The 18,287-nt window shown below is 39.2% G+C and overlaps 1 long non-coding RNA gene across 4 annotated transcripts in view; it reads left to right on the top strand.

Moving 5' to 3' along the window:
- LOC112647944 (uncharacterized) overlaps positions 1-18,287 on the top strand; it is an 86,777-nt gene that overhangs the window by 3,250 nt on the left and 65,240 nt on the right. For all 4 annotated transcript variants that reach the window (XR_007412103.1, XR_007412102.1, XR_004817516.2 and 1 more), the window contains exons 2-3: positions 648-705; positions 2,059-2,144. This is a non-coding gene — a long non-coding RNA (uncharacterized LOC112647944). The remainder of the gene's footprint in view (positions 1-647; positions 706-2,058; positions 2,145-18,287) is intronic.

Raw genomic sequence — 18,287 nt, forward strand, 5'->3', positions numbered from 1 at the left:
TTTTAGTATGTCTTGTAACTTTTTTTTCCTGCTAGCCAAGACATGAGGTACTGAGTAAAAGGAACTGCTATAAATAGACCTTCAATAATATGGTGGTGGGGGTGTGGGAAGGAAGCATTCTATAATCCTTTGATTTGGTCTCAGGCCTTTAGTGAGCCTGTGTCTCTGGACTGTGAACTTCACAAGTGTTCCTGGGTAGTCTTCTCCATCCGCCCCACCCTGCCAGGTGAAAGAGAATGGATAGATCAGGCTGGATTGAATATTTCCCTTTCTCCAGCTAGTTAGGCTCTGATAAAACCCAACCAGGTTAGTCTCTGGTTAACTAGTTTCTTCTGGGGTAAACTTCATTAAGAAGAACAGAATGAATAAGTTACAGGAATAAAAGGCACAGCATAAGAAATATAGTCAATAATATTGTAACCCCACTGTATGTGGACAGATGATAGCTACACTTGTGGTGAGCATAGAATAACATATAAATTCGTCAAATCACTATTTTGTACACCTGAAACTAATACAACATTGTGTGTTAGCTATACTCAGATTTAAAAAAAAGTAATGACATTTAAGAAGAAGAAGAATAAAAGCAGAGAAACAGAATGCTCTGACATATTTCAAAATTGTTACTTTTTTCCTTCCCCTGCTAGAAGCAAGAGGAGACTTTTCTCTGATATTCATTGTGAGATCCTGGTTGAACTCCTACAGGTAAAACTCAAAAAAGTATAAGGGCTCCCCAGAGTTTTTGACTCTCAGACTTGTCCACATTGAGCCTCCAGCAATTTGCCAATTATCGTTCAGGTTTTCCTACCCCAGCCCTGGTTTCGGCAGAGGTTTCTACTCATGGGTTTCCTGTTCTGCTAAATTCTGATTCTCTGTATCCACCTGTCTGCCTTTCCAATTTTGGGGCAGCACTTTGATCTCCCTTCATTTACAGATCTAAGAAAATTTGTTAACTTTCCAGTTTGTTCAGCTTTTCCCTTGTTGTTAGAATGAAATGGTGACTTTCACACTCCTTACATACCAGACAAAAACTAGAAATTCCGAACATCGATTTTAAAATGTCATCTATATACAAATTTCTCCAGTTATCCCAAAGTGACTTTTTATAGTCTTCACAAATCTGGGATCCAATTAAGTCACCCTTTGTATTTAGTTGTCATGTCTCCTTTGTTTCCTTTCATCTAGAATAGTCACCCTCCCTTCTTAATTTTGTTTTGTTTTTAAGATATTGAAACTTTTAGAGTCCAGGACAATTGTAGGTTAACCCATATCCTGGATTTATTTCTTCATGCTTAGATCTGGGTTAAGCATATGGCAAGAATATTGCATAAGTTATATTCTATCCTTCCCATTGCGTCACATAAAGGGATATATACTGACCATTTTGCCTTTTTTAAAATATGATGTTTGTATAAAAATCCATTTTCACTTTTGTAGTTAGTAGATACCCTGTGGGAAAACTTTTAGTCTGTTTGAAATTCTACTCCCCACCATCCACCCACCCAAAGGTTTTAGCATCCTTTGACAATGCCTGCCTAAAATCACTATTTTAGAGATTGCAAAATGGTGATTTTTCTAATTCTATTCTTCTCCATTAATTGTAAAGAATAGCTGTCCCTCTTTTGCTCCCCCCACCATGTATCATGGATACATGGATTCTTCTTGTTTTATTTACCCCTTTAATTTTGGTTGTTGCTCAAACTGTTTCCAATTCGGCCACTGAAGATCCCTCCTAGCTAGTTCTTGTGGCATCCTGTGTCCTTCTGACATGATCTCATTAATCTTCAAGCACTTCACTACTTTCTGGAGCAATAAGACATCCCAGGTTCACCTTGTACTTTCTCTGCCCCAGCTTTGGCATCAGCCAAGGTTGGATTGTTACTTAGAAACCAAGATCTGGGGCACAGATAATACCATTTTTGGACACAGTCATCAAGCAGTTTCCCTACAAGTCTCCAGGATGAAGTCTGGTACACTTCACCTAAAGGGTGCTTGCCAATGCAGCTCCATCCTCATCTCCCTACTCCACTGCTACTTACTACTCCTTTATCTACTTAGGTCTGGTTTCCACAAAACCTCTCCATGGGCTTCCTAGCCTCCAACTGCAATCCCCCAATCCACTGAACCATGATCTCCATCACATGGTAAGTGGGTTTTGAGTCATACATTCTAGAGCTTTAATCCTAACTTAATTACCCCACTGATTGCATGAACTTGGGTAAATTAGTAAGATTTTCTGAGCCTCAGTTTCTTCATCTGAAAAGCAGAGAGAAGAGTATTTACCCCACAGGAAGTAAGGATTAGAGATAATGGCACATTTCAGCCACATCTCTGAAAACCAGCTGGAGACACTCCCACCCACAGGTGTTGAAAGGAGAAATACCATGTTTGAGGTAATCCTGGTGGGTTACAGCTGACTAGGATGGGAGGAAGTTGCATAAGGAGGAGAGACAGAGACAGAGACAGAGGGAGAAACTAAAGTTAGTATCAGTCAGTGAAGTTAAAACATCAAAATGCAGAATTGGTGCCAGCTGACCAAAGATTCATGCCTAGAAGAAGCTGCTCATGAAACAGATTAGAGAGGACAGCATGCCTGGCTCTTAGGCTATGTCAAGACACCCATTCTCCCCTCCTAGAGGACTACACTCTTCAATCACTGCTCTCCAGAATATTCAGCCCTTTCCTCTATTCTAGCTCTGACCTCAAAGCACAAAATCACGCTTAACCATTTCTGCTTCTCTGAAAAACATCTTTCCTGGACTCCACATTCTTCTAGCCTCCATTCCATATACTTTCCTTTCTAGTAAAGCATTTAGAATGTGTAGCCTACAGCTTCTATGACTCAGAGAAATTTCCTCTTTATATATACTGTCGACAACCTGAGGGTTCTCCTATCCTAATCTCTCTGAAATACTCTCTCCCCTCTGGACCTGCCTTCTCAGGATCTCATCACTTCCTGTCTGGCTTATTGGTCTCCCAGTCTCCAGTTGGCCCCGCTATTGTCTCTATAGCTGCTGAAGGAAGATTCTAGAATGCAAATCTGATCATGTCATAGCTCCACTGAAAATAGTTCAGTTCTCTTCATTGAGTAAAGTACAAAACTCTTAGCTAAGATCTTGGGAAATCCTGATCATCAGTCTCATTGTCATCTTCTTTTACTTGAAACTTTGATTCTACCCATACAGAGTTATCTTCAGTGTTGTGTTTCCCCATGTGCTATTCTTTTTCATACAGTTCCCTTCTTGCACACCACCCCCATTTGTCTGGCAAAGTCCTCATAGTAATCTTTTAAAACCATAAATCAGACCACATCACCCATACATGTCACACATCCAAGACCTGCTGCTGCATTCTTGTTGCCCTCCAAGTCAAATCCAAATTTGATACCAGTTGAATGTCCCACAACATCCAGCCCTGCCTTCCTCCATGGCCTCCTTTCATACCCTATTTCCTCCATGTCCTTTCTGCTCCCACTACACTGGTCTGCTCTCCAGCTCAAATTTTATGTCTCAGAGAGGCCTTCTTCAATTTCCTCATTGCTATCAGTCACTTCTGTGAACTTAGGTGTCTAACTGACCTGAGTTTGAAACCAGACTCTGCCACTTGCTAGCTGTGTAACTGGGCAGATTTGTTAACCTGTCCACACCTCAGTTTCCTCATCTACAAATGAGGGTGATAATGTCTTCCTCAGAGAATTATTCTACATAATAAATGAGACCAATGCCTGGCTCACAGTAAGGGTACAAGGTATTAAAAGAGGAAGTGTTTTTAAAATGGTGGGTATAAGTGTTTTTATTTTGTTGAACACCATCGCCAGTGTAATTACCACTACTTCTAATGTGAATCTTCTGCAGCCCAAGAAGCCTCAAAAGGGCTTTGTTTTCTGTAGCATTACATACACACACACACACACACACACACACACACACACACACTGAGAAAACTCCACAAAAACAACCTAAAAGCCCCAGCATTAAGAGTTTTTTTATCTGACTCTAGATTTTCCAGATTTATCTTTGTGACTCTCCTTCACAAGCTGTCTTTAGCCAATTGGAACTCTCAGATCCTGTGCTTATCTCTGTCTTCACTTGCATGTAGCATCTAGACCTCTAATAATTCTAGTCATCCTGTTTTTCTTTCCTGTCTACCTTTCTTCATATCCTAGATGAAACTCTTCATGGTCACCCATGTTGGAAGTATCTCTTCTTGGTCTGGATTGTTCATTCAACCATCTGGTGTGTCAGATGAATCTCAAGTTCAATGTATCTAGAATGAAAATCTAAGCATTGATTGGGTTTTCCTTTCTGTCGTTCCCTAGTCATTCACAGTCTTGAATTCATCTCCAAACCTACCTAAATGATCTCCTAAACATTTTGTTTCTCCAAATGCATTGCTTCTGCTCTGTTACTATTGTTGATCCTGGTCAAACCTCTGCTATCCCTTCCTTACTGTGGCAAAGCCATAACCCTGAGCTCCCATCAAGCTTTCCTTCACCATCTGCCTGCAGAACACTTGTCCTGGAATGGAGCTCTGGCCATCTCCCTCCACTTTTCTGCTCAACACCTACCAGTGTCTCATCTTCAGATGTAAGCCATGTTCCTTAGCATGCCACACAGAGCCATTGCTATCTCTCTTACTTGTTCTCAAAAAAAAAAAAAAATGCATTTATTCCCCTTTCCCACCACACACCTGAAGCTATACTGTTTGTACTACTTCCTCTGCCTAGGTATCTTCCCTAATCTCATCACGTAACTCACCTCAAAAAAAATTTTCCTCATTTCCTCTTATTACAAAGACAATACATTTTAATTATGAAATTTAGATAAATGAAATGAAGAACATAAAAATCTTCTATTTTATTATTACCCAGAGATGAGCAATACTGACATTTTTCTATAATTAAATGTAGCTTTTATAAAAGTGGGAACATGCTCTACCTATTACTTTATAACTTGATTGTTTTTACTTAATCATAAATCATGAATAACTTCCTATGTCATTTAATATTATGTTTCAGGATTACATTGTGGTGGCTACATAGAAGTCTATTGTGTGGCAGTACTACAATTTATTTAATTGATCCCCCATTGTTGGATTGTACATTATCCCCAATTTTACATAGTTATAAACTTTACTGTGATGAATAGCCTTATTGATAAAATTGTTTGAACATGAATTTTAACGTCCTTTATACAAATTCCTGAAAGTGTGTTTGCTGAACCAAGAGATATACACTTTAAGGCTTTTGATGCGTCAACTTTTTTTTTCAGTAAATCTGTACCAATAATTTTATGATCCTTCCCAATTTCATGGGTAAAGTAGAGATCTTGTTTTATTTTGTGTTTCTTTTTAGTGAGAGCAAGCATGTCCATATATTTGATAATTGTTTGTATCTCTTCTTTTGAAATTTCCTTTAATGTTTTTTCTATTTTTCTATTGGAATGTTTAACTCTTTAAAGGCAATCTGAAAAATTTTTATAGCATAAGCATGACTGTGTGATGAAAAAAATTTGCCAGATTGTTTGCCTCCTGTTTTTATTTGAGGTGTTTTTGAATGCTATTGGCTGTGTATCACAATCACCAGACTCAGTAAACAAATTGTCTGGGCTTGAATCTGAATTCCAAAACTTAATAAGCTGTGTAACCATGAACAAGTTATTTAACACCTTAGTACCTCAGTTTTATAATTAATAAAATGGAAGTAATAATAGTACCTACCTTAAAGGATAGCTGTGAGGATTAAATGAGCTAATATATAGATAGTGTCTAAAACAATGTTTGGCACACATATTAAGTGCTCATGATAGCTGAGTTACATCAAAAATGGTTCCACTTATTAAAGGGTTAGTACCAAAAATATATAAAGAACTTATGAAACTCAACACCCCAAAACGAATAACCTGATTTAAAAATGGGTAGAAGACATGAACAGAGCTGTTTCTAAAGAAGACATCCGGATGGCCAACAGACATATGAAAAGATATACAACATCACCCATCATCAGGGAGATGCACATCAAAACCACAATGAGATATCACCTCACACCTATCAGAATGGCTAAAATCAATCATACAAGAAACAACAGGTGTTGGTGAGGATGTGGAGAAAAAAGAACCCTATGCACTGTTGGTGAGAATGCAAACTGGTGCAGCCACTGTGGAAAGCAGTATGGAGGTTCCTCAAATGCACCCCTATGTTTATAGCAGCATTATTCATAATAGTCAAATTATGAAAGTAGTCCAACTGTTCTTTGATCAATAAAGAAGATATAGTATATATAATGGAGTTTCTTATGGACTCAGCCATAAGAAAGAAAGAAATTTTGTCATTTGCAATGACATGGATGGAGCTAGAGAGTATAATGTTAAGCAAAATAAGCCACTCAGAAAAAAAACAAATACCATATGATTCCACACATGTGTGGAATTTAAGAAATAAATGAGCAAAGGGAAAAAGAGACAGAGACAAACCAAGAGACAGACGTTTGACTGTAAAGAGCAAGCTGATGATTATCAGAGGGAGGTGGGTGGGAGATGGGTTAAATAGGTGATGGGAATTCAGGAGTGCACTTGTGATGAACCCTAGGTATCGTATGGAATTGTTGAGTCACTATATTGTACACCTGAAACTAATATAACACTGTGTGTTAACAAATTGGAATTAAAATAATAACTTTAAAACAAACAAATGAAGGAAACAACAATGGCTCTACTCAGGAGTCGTCCCTTCAGGAAGCAATTTGTGAATTCCCAATTGAGTAACATGCTACTCATCTGTCCTTCTAGAGTATTTGTCTTAATGCTGATAATTTTATAATTATATATTTATATGCCAATCTTCCTCGATGGGTTGGAAATTAATATGGTGATCAGGGATTATGCCTTATTTATTATTATATTCTCAATGCCCATGATATAGCTTCTTCAGGTGCATGCTCACAAAATATCTGTGAATCAAATGATAGCTCTTCAGAATCACTCTAATGGCACATAGTTGACTTATTATTATGTGTGTACTTAATTAGTTCTCCAACTGGATCATACATTTCTTGGGAACAAACACTCATACTGTTTTCTTTAAAGACTAAGTTCTGATCACAAAGTGTATTAGGTATTCAATAATGGAGTATCACAAGAAAAAGATTGAGAGAAAGGAAGGGAGATAAGAAAGAAAAAAGAAGAAAGAAAGAAAGAAAGAAAGAAAGAAAGAAAGAAAGAAAGAGAAAGAAAAGAAGAAGAAGAAGAAGAAGAAAGAAAGAAAGAAGAAAGAAAGAAAGAAAGAAAGAAAGAAAGAAAGAAAGAAAGAAAGAAAGAAAGAAAAGAGGATAAGAGGAAGGGTAGCTTTCACCTAAGTACAAATAATATGCAAGTCCTTGAGATCTTGTCTTGGAAGATTATGCCTCTGGTTACTGAGTCTGGTCTAACCAAATCAATGGCCTATTCCATGAGCCATGTAGGACACAAGAGCCAGAAATACCAATCTAGTAAACTGTGAGCATCCACTCAAGTCTGTGTCATTTTAGTCAACTACACTGTTCTCAAGATAGGTGCCACGTGCTTGCACAGATCCCTTCTTCCTTCCTTGTGTTATGCTTTCCACTGGCACCCTTGAGTCTGAGGTCTAGGAATGGTTCATATACAAGCTTGGTTGAAAGGCCTATGATTACAGTGATGCAGAGAATTTCTTATACTCTGAGTCTCAGGCTTATTCCTGGCCTAAGTCAAAAAAGGTGTCAGTCCAGACATATGTGTTTCTTCTGTTGAAAATATCAAGTCTATATTCAAAGTGGTTTCACAGTTGTGACAGCCAAATTGATTGAAAATTCTTTTATCTTAAGTGATGACATTTTCTCACTCTTTGACTATCCTGTTAGCCAAGGTTTGTACATATGATGGCAGCTCATGGTTATTCCTTTAACCCATTTGTTTATTTGCTTATTTAGCTAGTCATTCAACAAGTATGTACTTCAGTCTGTGAGAGGCATTTGGGATACAAAGTTGAATGGGAAAGGACATCCCCACCCTCAGGTTCTTAGGACAACTGTGGCAGATTGACAAGTAAATCATGTTTAGAATGTGCTTTTGTGAGTGTTTTGTAGAGTTATGTTATAGGTGTTCTTGGAACACACAGGAAATGTGCGTGAGATATTCAGACCTGTGAAGGGGAGGTCATAGAAAGTTTCATGTAGGAGATGAGGCTGGGCTGAATTTGGAGGAAATACTCATTCATTCAATATTTACTGGCATGAGTAAAAAAGCATACAATCCATCTAGGCATGGAGTTCATTTGTCGGTAGTGGACAAGACAAGGTTTCTAAAAACATGGAACTAATTGTTAAACCATCAAAAGGAGAACACAGACAAATGAACTGGGATGACATAATAAAGAGTGACAGGAAGCATGGAAGACCAGATCACTAATGGTCAGTGTGTGAGCTATTTCAACCCCAAGCCAAACACTGAGCAACATGTATGCACAAGGAACTTATCACCTGAGAGCCTGGTTGGGGGTGGTAACTATGGGAATGGGAAGGAGGGAATAGAAGCAACCAGGACTGGGAAGGAAGACTCAGCATGTAAAGGTGGCCGAAATGAGGAGCAAATGGGAGAATACCAATACTTCAAATAAGAATAGGAAAGCAGGGGGGAGACAAACTGATTTGAAGGAGAAGATATTAAGTTCTGGAAAGAAGCAGGACTCAATACATAATTTCATCAGCCAATGTCAAATGAATGCGCGGATAGATGGGTGGGTGGACAGATGGATGGCCAGCTGGATGATATGGGGAAGTCAAGGTATTCAGCACCCCCCACCCTACCTTGGCCCATTGGAAAGCGACACATGCAAAATTTGTATTTATTTCCTGACATTTTTATCTCTCACTGAATTATCAGTTCCTTAAAGGAAGTAATTATGTCATTCCCCTGGAACCTGGCACCATGCCTGACCACAGGCTGTATAAACGTCTGGTTGTTGATTGCATACTCTGGCTTCCATTACACTGAATCACACCACTTGACTGCCTTCTTATGCCCGCCGACTATGACTGTCCATTGGCCATGCCCTTGAAGCATTCACTTTTTACCCATGATCCCCTACTTATTCTTTTTTCCTTCTCTGACAACTTTTAGTGCATACCCGCTGACTTAGTCTCCCAGGCATAGGGACTGACTGTCAAAACCAAGCACCTGGATTCACCACACAGCCTACATTCAGGGTGGAAGGAACTCATTTAGAAACTGTCAATACCTTCGGTCTGGAGTGCACAAATTATTAGGTCAGAATGAACATCAGGCTTATTGGAGATTGTAGCAGCCCCTCATAATTGGGCCAAATTGTGGGGTTTTTTTCAGCTAGCTTTTATCATAGTGACTCCTGTTAGTGCTGCTATAGTTAAGGATCTGTCAGTTTTTCCATTATAAGACCCAGTTTCAGAGGCTTATAACTGCCACGGAAATTCACTGCTGCCTGAGACCTTGACACATTAGAGTGCTTGCAGCCTTTGGGTATATTTTGAAAATAAGAATAAAATAAAAATGACGGGGTTATTTCATTGAGATATGTGGCCTCAGCTTGCTAGCCTATGAGGGCTCTGTAACAAGCCGACTTTCGCCAGGCGGTGGACAGTGAGCTGACATGATAGATAGTAACATTTAAACATTTTCCTCATTGTCATTACGCTCCATCCTGTCAGTAATCTCCTTGTTAAAGAGCACTCGTTGACATGATGAACAATAATGGCCCCGTCGCCGTCATCACTGCCCATCACAGAGTAACCCACGTTTCAGAAGTTCCTATACATCGTACATAAATTGACTGTATGAAAGGTTGCAGAAATGTTTTTGATAGAGCAAAGGTCCCATCAGCTGCTCCCCTCCACAATCAATTCTGTAGTTGGCTATAACATCTGTAGGTGTCATATTGCTGTCATCTGGGGGGACTTGAGTTCATACGGGCAGTAATGAAGTAACTATTTTCTTTGAAGTTCTCTGCTTGCGATGATGACATGCTGCCAGTGGCTGACATGAGGTACTTTGGTTAGTGCCTTGTGTTCCAGACTCGAGGTGTTCCCATAGGAGAGGGTAACAGCAAAAATAATTAGCCTACCTTCCAACCCAAAACCTCAACCTTAACCTGAAATCAACATTGATAGACAATTAGAATAAGGTGTGAAGAGATGGGCACTTGAGTAAAACTCGACCCCTAAGAGTTGGAACTGTCGTCAACAGCCACCTGACTTGACTTTGAATCTTTTTGTGGTCTTAAGCATGTCACCTACTGAGATGTTGCTCTAAGGAGAGTAGTTAGAACATGGGTACTGACGTCAGATGCTAGGACTTAGAAATTTCTAATCAACCATCCACAAACTGTGACTACGGGCAAGCTGCTGAGCTGCTGAAGATTTCTGGTCCCCTTTCCTCATGTGTAAAGTTGGAATAATAATAATACCTCTCTCACAGAATCGATACAAGGATTAATTAGGCAAATATATGTCAAGGGCTTACAGCATCAGTCCCAATCTCTTTGATATTGTTCCTCATCAGTAAACACATTGGAGCCTGCCTATCTTAATATATATATAAAATGTTTCTACATTTGTTGATTAAATTGCATGCCACTAAACTATTTTTTTTTGCCACTAAACTATTATACACATTTTAAGCATACACAAAAAAATGGAAATCTTAAATGACTGAAATAAATAATATTTAAAAACGCTTTCATTCTGTTTCATTAGGAATACAGAACACACTTTTGCACTCAGAGAAATTTATTACTAAAAAAACATTTTATATTATTACATTGAACTAATATTTTTATGAGAGCAATGTGATTAAAATGCTTCATTTTTCTAAAAATCTTGCTTTCACACAGTGTTGTAAGTAATTTGCAGGTCTGTTTCTACTTTGTTCTAGTGACCATCACAGCTTTATATATATTTCACTAAGATATAGATGTCCAAATGAAAGATATAAATTTCTGGCTAGTATGTATTAAAATTTGCAAACTGTACATCAATTATGGAAAAGCTTATTGAAATTCAGTTAGGAAATGTCTATCTTCTCTGGTTTCAGTCAGTTATTTTTGAAAATAATCAGAAATCATCATGTTTTACTGAACAGGTTAAAAAACTATGAATCTTTTCATTTGAAAGATTTATAAATGGATAAGAAGGGCAGCCCCGGTGGCTTAGTGGTTTGGCACCGCCTTCGGCCCAGGGCATGATCCTGGAGACCGGGATCAAGTCCCACGTCGGGCTCACTGCATGGAGCCTGCTTCTCTCTCTGCCTGTGTCTCTGCCCCTCTCTCTCTCTCTGTCTCTCATGAATAAATAAATAAAGTCTTTAAAAATATATATAAATGGATAAGAATATTTTGTTTCTGGGTTTGTTTCTAGACTGAAAAACTTTGGTCAGTAACAGATAACATTTTTAGCAAAACAAAAATTGTAATGGTGAAACGCTTCTAAAATCCTTTTTAAAAACACTCTTTCCATACCAGAGATTTTTTTTTGCAAAACACCTATTTTCTCTCATTGTTTGGTCACATTTATCTGCAAGGTGCCGATAGAGTGTGCTGATTTGAAAATAAAAAATAAAATCTAGATAGCATATTATTGACAACCACATTTTATCACAGAAAAAAAACTAGCAAATTTGACATATATATCTTTGTTTAAAAATGTGTAATTCATTGTTAAGCTGAGTAACTCTTACGACACCTTTCCAGGAGATAATGTGAGAACCTCTCTCTGTGTGATCCCAAACATTTCAGTCACATTTATGTCCTGACAATGTATAAAATGTCTACTCATTAAAGAATGCAGCCTGTAAATCCACTTGGTTCATGGAAGTTATAAGTCACAATAAACTAGAAAATGATGGGGCTACTGCCAAGAATCCCTGCATGTTGTGGAATCTCATCCTCCTTCAGAACCCCTTAAACTAACATACAGAGAGAAAGAGGGTGTTGGTGTAAATCCGTATATTAAATACCAGTCGTGCTAAGTTTTCTCTTTGTCATGATAAAAACAAATATAAATAAAAGTTCAATGCTTTCTGCCCATTTCTCAAGATAGTCTTGCAGATCCCTGGGATACAGACAGCCTGGACTGTGGGGGCTCTGGACTCTGCAGGGTGCTGAGACACAGTGATTAGTCAACAGTTGTCAGTGACCTCTATTATCTTTCTAATATATCCCAATCTTTATCCTTAAGAAGTGTTCTTAATCCTTCTGAGGTGGTTTCACAATCCAAGTATCTCATGGAAGGTGCCTACTCTACCTTCAAGCAAAGCTCATGCCTGTGACTTTGCACACGTCTTTCAGAAGGTCTACACCTGAGCCAAAGAAGGACTTAGGACCTAATAAACTTGGTAAAACATGTGCAAGATTCAACCACTTGGGGGTTTTAGTATTGCTGGATATTAAACCCCTTGTAGAATTGTTTGTCAGAAGCCTCCCATCCTCCCTATTATATATTTATCTAGATAGATTCATGAGTCTAAATGAAGGGATTCCCACCTTCTCCTCCTGCTCCTGTCTGTTCCTGCACAGAAACAGACAGACAGACACCACTGTCACTTTGTATTCACTGGAGGAAAGCATTAGCTAGGTAATGTTTATTTTGAAATAAATGATGGTCTTCCTGCTTGTTGGCAGAAGTGTCATCAGGTTTTCCTAGCCTAACAGACATCAACTGACCAGGTTTTGCTTAATTAACTTAAATGTGAAGTTTAAGTTTACTCTTTGAGTAAAGGAGCACAAGTATATATATATACATACATACATACATAAATTATACACATATATGATATTTATTATATAACACAATATAATATGTATATATGATATATGTGATTTGATTATATATATGTATATCTGTGATATGTATAAAGTTTTGGATGAAAACTTTTTCATGCAATATTGAAATAAAAACACTGTAAGAATTTTAAGTAGCAAAGTAAAGTTTCAGAGGCTATCAAAAAGATGACATCTGAAAAATCTTCCTAAATCTTGAAAGTCTTTTTTTTTTTTTTTTTGCCTCATTGTTTCTCTAGAATAATTTCTTGCTCAGGGTGCCTGGGTGGTTCAGTCAGCTAAGTGTCGACTCCTGATTTCGGTTCAGGTCATGAGCTCAGGGTTGTGGAATCAAGCCCCACATCTGGCTATTGGCTCAGTGTGGAGCCTGCTTGTCCCTCTCCCTCTGCTCCTCCACCAGCTCATGTGTTCTCTCTCTGTCTCTCAAGTAAATAAATAAAATCTCTCTTTTTTTTTAAAGAATAATTTTTTGCTCAATGGCACTTACTTTAAAATAGGGATGGGTATCATAATTAGGTTTTACTGTTTCCTGGGGCCAGTGTGTGTGTGTGTGTGTGTGTGTGTGTGTGTGTGTATGTGTTTGTGTATGTGTGTGTGTGTACACGTGTATGCATGCACTGGTTGCTGAAAAAGATGTTAGTTTTTCTATGTCTACAAAATCGTAAAATGCCTCTTGTATTCCCACCTTGTAATGTCCCCTGACCTTTCTGCTTCTCATATAGAATGCCAGATATAGGTCATCAAAAGACTCCCTAAAAAAGAAATTAATGATCATTTTCCAATGCGTCTCAACACCAAATCCCAATGCTACACTGTGCATTTTTTAATGGAAGGGCATGCGAGCCCGTCTTATACCAATACGTGTGTAAGAGGGTTAATTGGTTTTTAAATACTATTGCTTTCCTCTTTACCTTTCCAAACGCAGGATTCCTGTCCATCAGACAACCATCTTTTGGGGGGTAGATTGTAACATTTACTGGAGGAATGTAAAGGTAAAAGTATAGGCAGTATTTTGCTTTTGAAATTCAAAGTAAGTCAGAGGAAAGCCTCACAAGTCAGGCTGTTGTCTTGAGAGCAGATTTTCTAAATTCCCTTATCTCCCAGTGTCAGGTGAGCCTACTCTGTGGCTCTACAGTAGTAAGAAAACAGAACGTAGGAAAAGTCAAAGTAAAAGCCCACCGTTTTTCCAGCTCAGGGCATTGTAGAAAGTGGGGGATGGCAGGCAAAGAGGAGGGAGTAAGGGCTCGGCCTCCTCAACACGGTATCTTCCCCATGAACATAAGAGTTGTAGGGTGAGCTCATCTTTGCAACCCCGCTCTCAGCGGAATGAGATGTCACTGCCACCAACTGTGGAGCTGTGGAAGCTGATGATGTGTGCCGATGCCTCTTGGAATCATAAGCATTCAGAAAATGCTTCCGCAAGCCATAGTAATTACTGATTTTGGAGATAGAGGATTGATTTGGAGGTAGAAAAACTGAGACTCTCATTATTACATAACTGCAACCAAAATTATGTCGATTTTGATTCTGTTGATAAAGACTGACTCACCGAGGTATCTTTTGCTTGATATCCAATGGCTCGAGTTTAAGTTCTACTTCTATTTTGGAGTCATTGTGGAAGCTGGGATTGGTAAAATGAGCTGGTAAAAAATGTCCAGTAGCACTTCCTCCCTCTCGCATTGATGATTTTAGCGATGATTGGAGTCACGTCTGAGCGTGTGTCATGGACTGCCACGCGAGAGAGTGGGGTTGGACCACACAGTCGAGGGCAAGGAGCTAAAGAGAGCCAAAAACAGGAGTGACTGGACAGCCATTGAGTCTGGTCCCCATGCCTTCTGTCACCGTCACTATTAAGATTCTGAAGCCCTCAACGTTTTAGCATTAATTATTCATCAGAATTAGACATAGCCATGAAGTCGTTTTAATGAGCTTTAATGGCAAATAGCCAAAACATCAGGCCTCTCCCCTTGCATGTTACCTGAGGGGATTCTCTCCAGATCCTTCCTGTCCTCATCTGTAATAAAAATACTATTAACCCTTACTGCCCCTGGCAGGGCTGGTCAGTGGCCTGTGGATACCATAAATGCTTCCTGAAGAGCTGAAGTGGGGGTAAAGTCGAGATCATAAGAAACTGGAGAGATGCGAAAGGAGGAATCAGGCTTGCAGAGAGTGCCGGCTCTCTGGTCAGAGGCTGAGCTGTTTCCATCTGTTCTTGGTTACGAAGGAACATCATGAAATGAAAGACTGTATGTGAAGCCCCGGAAACACAGCAAAGGTGATGTTGCATTAGGGTTTCCTCCCTAAAACTCTCAAGAGGCAAAATTTCCCTCGTAAAGACCTCTGTTGTCTAATATTTCTGTGTATAACTCAGCACAGAATTTTCAGGAACACATGAACTAATGCAGCCTCTAAATGCTTCCTAAATGAATAAAAATAAAATAGAGGTGCCTTTGTGGGAAGCTATAGAATTCCATCAGTAATTAATATATGTTCCACTTTTTTACAGCCCCACCATCCCTCCACCAGATTCCAGGCTATCAATTATCATTGAAAACACATGGACAGGATGTATCTACTCTATTCATCCTTTGTCTAGGTCCCTCCCTAGTAAAAATGTAGAAGGTGGCAAAGTACATTAACTTCTGTGGGCTTGTCAGGACTCTTTATAGTACATTTCCTACAAAGCACTATTCGGTCCCCCAAAGTTTAAAAGAATCTGAATGCTTCTCCAAATACTCAGATTACTCTCTGAAAATGACTTAGGCTCCTGAGAGAAGTAGAGAGCCCATTTGATGGTATTTGGCCCAACTGAGTAATAGGAAGAGCTTAACAGAAACAGATATGGGGGTGAGAGGCCGAAGGTTCTGGAAGCTCTCTTTGCTCTCTTGGTTTGACTGTAACACTGGCAGAGAATAAGTTGCCAGAAGTCGCTGCTATAACTCTGTGGACAGAAATGAGGGAGATAACAATTTTAAAATGACTCTTGCTTTCCCGGGGCCAGCATAGCAGGCACAAATATAAGTTTGAGGGCTAGGCGGAGTGCTAAAGAGATAGACACTCTTCCAGTTGCCAGATGTCTGGCTATATAACTTTTTGGCACTTTATGCAACATGGAGGCAGATCTATGGATTGGATCTATAAACATTACAGTTACCATCTGACAACTGTTCAGTGGCCTCCATCCAGTTTCTAGTGGACAGGTGTTTGAATTACAAAAAAAAAACAAAAAAACAAAAAACAAAAAAAAACACCCTCACAATTGGAGCTACTAATTGATATGCTCGTTGGAAGGCCCAGAAACAAGGCCAAAAATTGAACAGGCATGAAGGCAGAAATGCTTCCCCTTCCTGGTGGTCCCTCTTGTCTAACTTGGAGGCATTTGGGAGGAGTTTTGCCTGGCTGCGGTGGCGGTCTGTGATTAGATGGCACCGGTTCCCCTGCTTTGCATTTGAGGCATTTCCTGAGCCCTTGATTAACTTTTAAAAATATTAAAGATTGCAGGGCTCTGTTCACAGTTTCTGTGATGCCTGAATTTACTTGCAAACTTGACAATCATATGCAACTTAGGTGTTGTTTGCAGTTCTGAATAGAGACTTAATGGATCATTGTTGATGTTTCTCTAAGAATGTGGGCAGGAAAGGCAGACTAGACTCACCAGGTTCTGGGCGTTCCTGAGGACATCCATGCTGCCCCGCACCCCCGGACACAGGACGCTGGGCCTCACGGGCCCTAGGCAGGATCAGCGGGAAAGCTTGAATGAGCCATACATTTCCTGGTGTATGAGCACATTTTAATTTCTAAGACTCTGTGTTTGCCCTGAGAAGAGGTTCTGAGTAAATTGGGGGGGGGGGGTGATTTATTTCATCCCAGAATCATCTGTGCTCCATCTACTAATAGTAAATGAAGAACAAAGAATCCTCCCCATTCTTTGAAATATGGGCCCTTTATTAAAAAAAGAGAAAAAAAGAAAAAGAAATATGGGCCCTAAAACAGCAAGTCTATTTTTAGTTATTTAATAAATTTCTTCCTTCACAATTTTCTAATTTCGTGTGCCTCTGAATCACAGTCAATAATGTATCTAATGCTGATAATAGCCCTGGCATAAAACACTTTTCACTTTGGTGGGGTTCCTATGAGGTCCAACTATTTCGAAGGTGGTATTAACGGTGACAAATGAGAGAGAAAGCTTTTCCTGTTAACTCCTTTCTTTTCTTCCGATAAGAGTGAAGCTGTTTTTGTAGTGAAGTTTACATGAAGAGCTGTGTTGATTCAGATACTTTGGCTCTGGGAGCAGATACAATGTTAAATGTAGGATAGTCTGAAAAAATGGAGTAAGTCATCCTCAGCTCTCCCAAATGCAAAAACTTGGCACATAGCGCTTTTATGTATGTATGCATGCATGTATGTATGTATTTTGGAAACTAGTAATTTAAATTTCTGATAATAACGATGTTTGCTCTGAAGAGAAATTGCATCAGAGGGACACCTGAATGGCTCAACAGTTAAGCTATGCTTTCAGCTCAGGGCGAGACCCTGGAGTTCAGGGATTGAGTCCCACATCAGCCTCCCTGAGGGGAGCCTGCTTCTCCTTCTGCCTATGTCTCTGCTTCTCTCTGTGTGTGTCTCTTATGAATTAATAAATAAAATCTTAAAAAAAAAAAAAGAAATTGCATCAGAGAACTATGTCTGAGTGATGTGGTAACATTTCTGAGTGCCTGCGTGTCACTTCACCTAAAAATATTTTAGCATATATCTCTGAAAAATGGATTCATTTTCAAAAACACACACAAAACTGAAAATTAACAATTAGCCCCTAATATTACTAATTTTCAGTCAGTGCTCGCATTTCCCCAACTATGTTGTAAAATTTTTTTCTTACATTTTGCTTTGAATTGGGGTCCAAATAAGGCCCACATGTTGGAATTGCTTGTCTCTTCTAAGTCTATACATTCTTTTTCTATCTTTCCCTCTTCCTTCTTAATGGCTTTTGTTGTTGCAGAAAGAAGGATCTTGCCTAAAGAGTTGCCTACAGTCTAGATTTTGCTCATGTCATTTAAAGTGAATTTCTTGTAAGTTGGTAGTTACACGTGAGGCTTGGTCGGATACAAATTTGACTTCTGTTGGCAATGGGTGGTGCTGTATACCTCCATTAAATGGGCCAGGATATCTGGTGGTCTTTCTTGGTGCTGTTAGCAACCACCAATGACATCCACCTAGCACCATTAGGATCTACTTCATTCACTTCATCATGGGCTGCAAAATGGTGCTATCATGCTATCCTACTATATCATTGCTTCTTCATTGAGTTGATAGAAGATTTCCGTAAAGAGGAACTTCCTGTGATCAACTACCAGGGAATGCTGAAGTACAGCTCATGGAGAACAGACAGAATTCCCTGCTTGCTTCTTTCCCATTCTTTCCCAGTTTTCAAAATAAGGAACTCATTCCCTAGAATCCTACAAAGACAG

Source organism: Canis lupus, chromosome 7 (genome assembly GCF_003254725.2).
Source record: "Canis lupus dingo isolate Sandy chromosome 7, ASM325472v2, whole genome shotgun sequence".
Taxonomy (NCBI): Eukaryota; Metazoa; Chordata; class Mammalia; order Carnivora; family Canidae; genus Canis; species Canis lupus.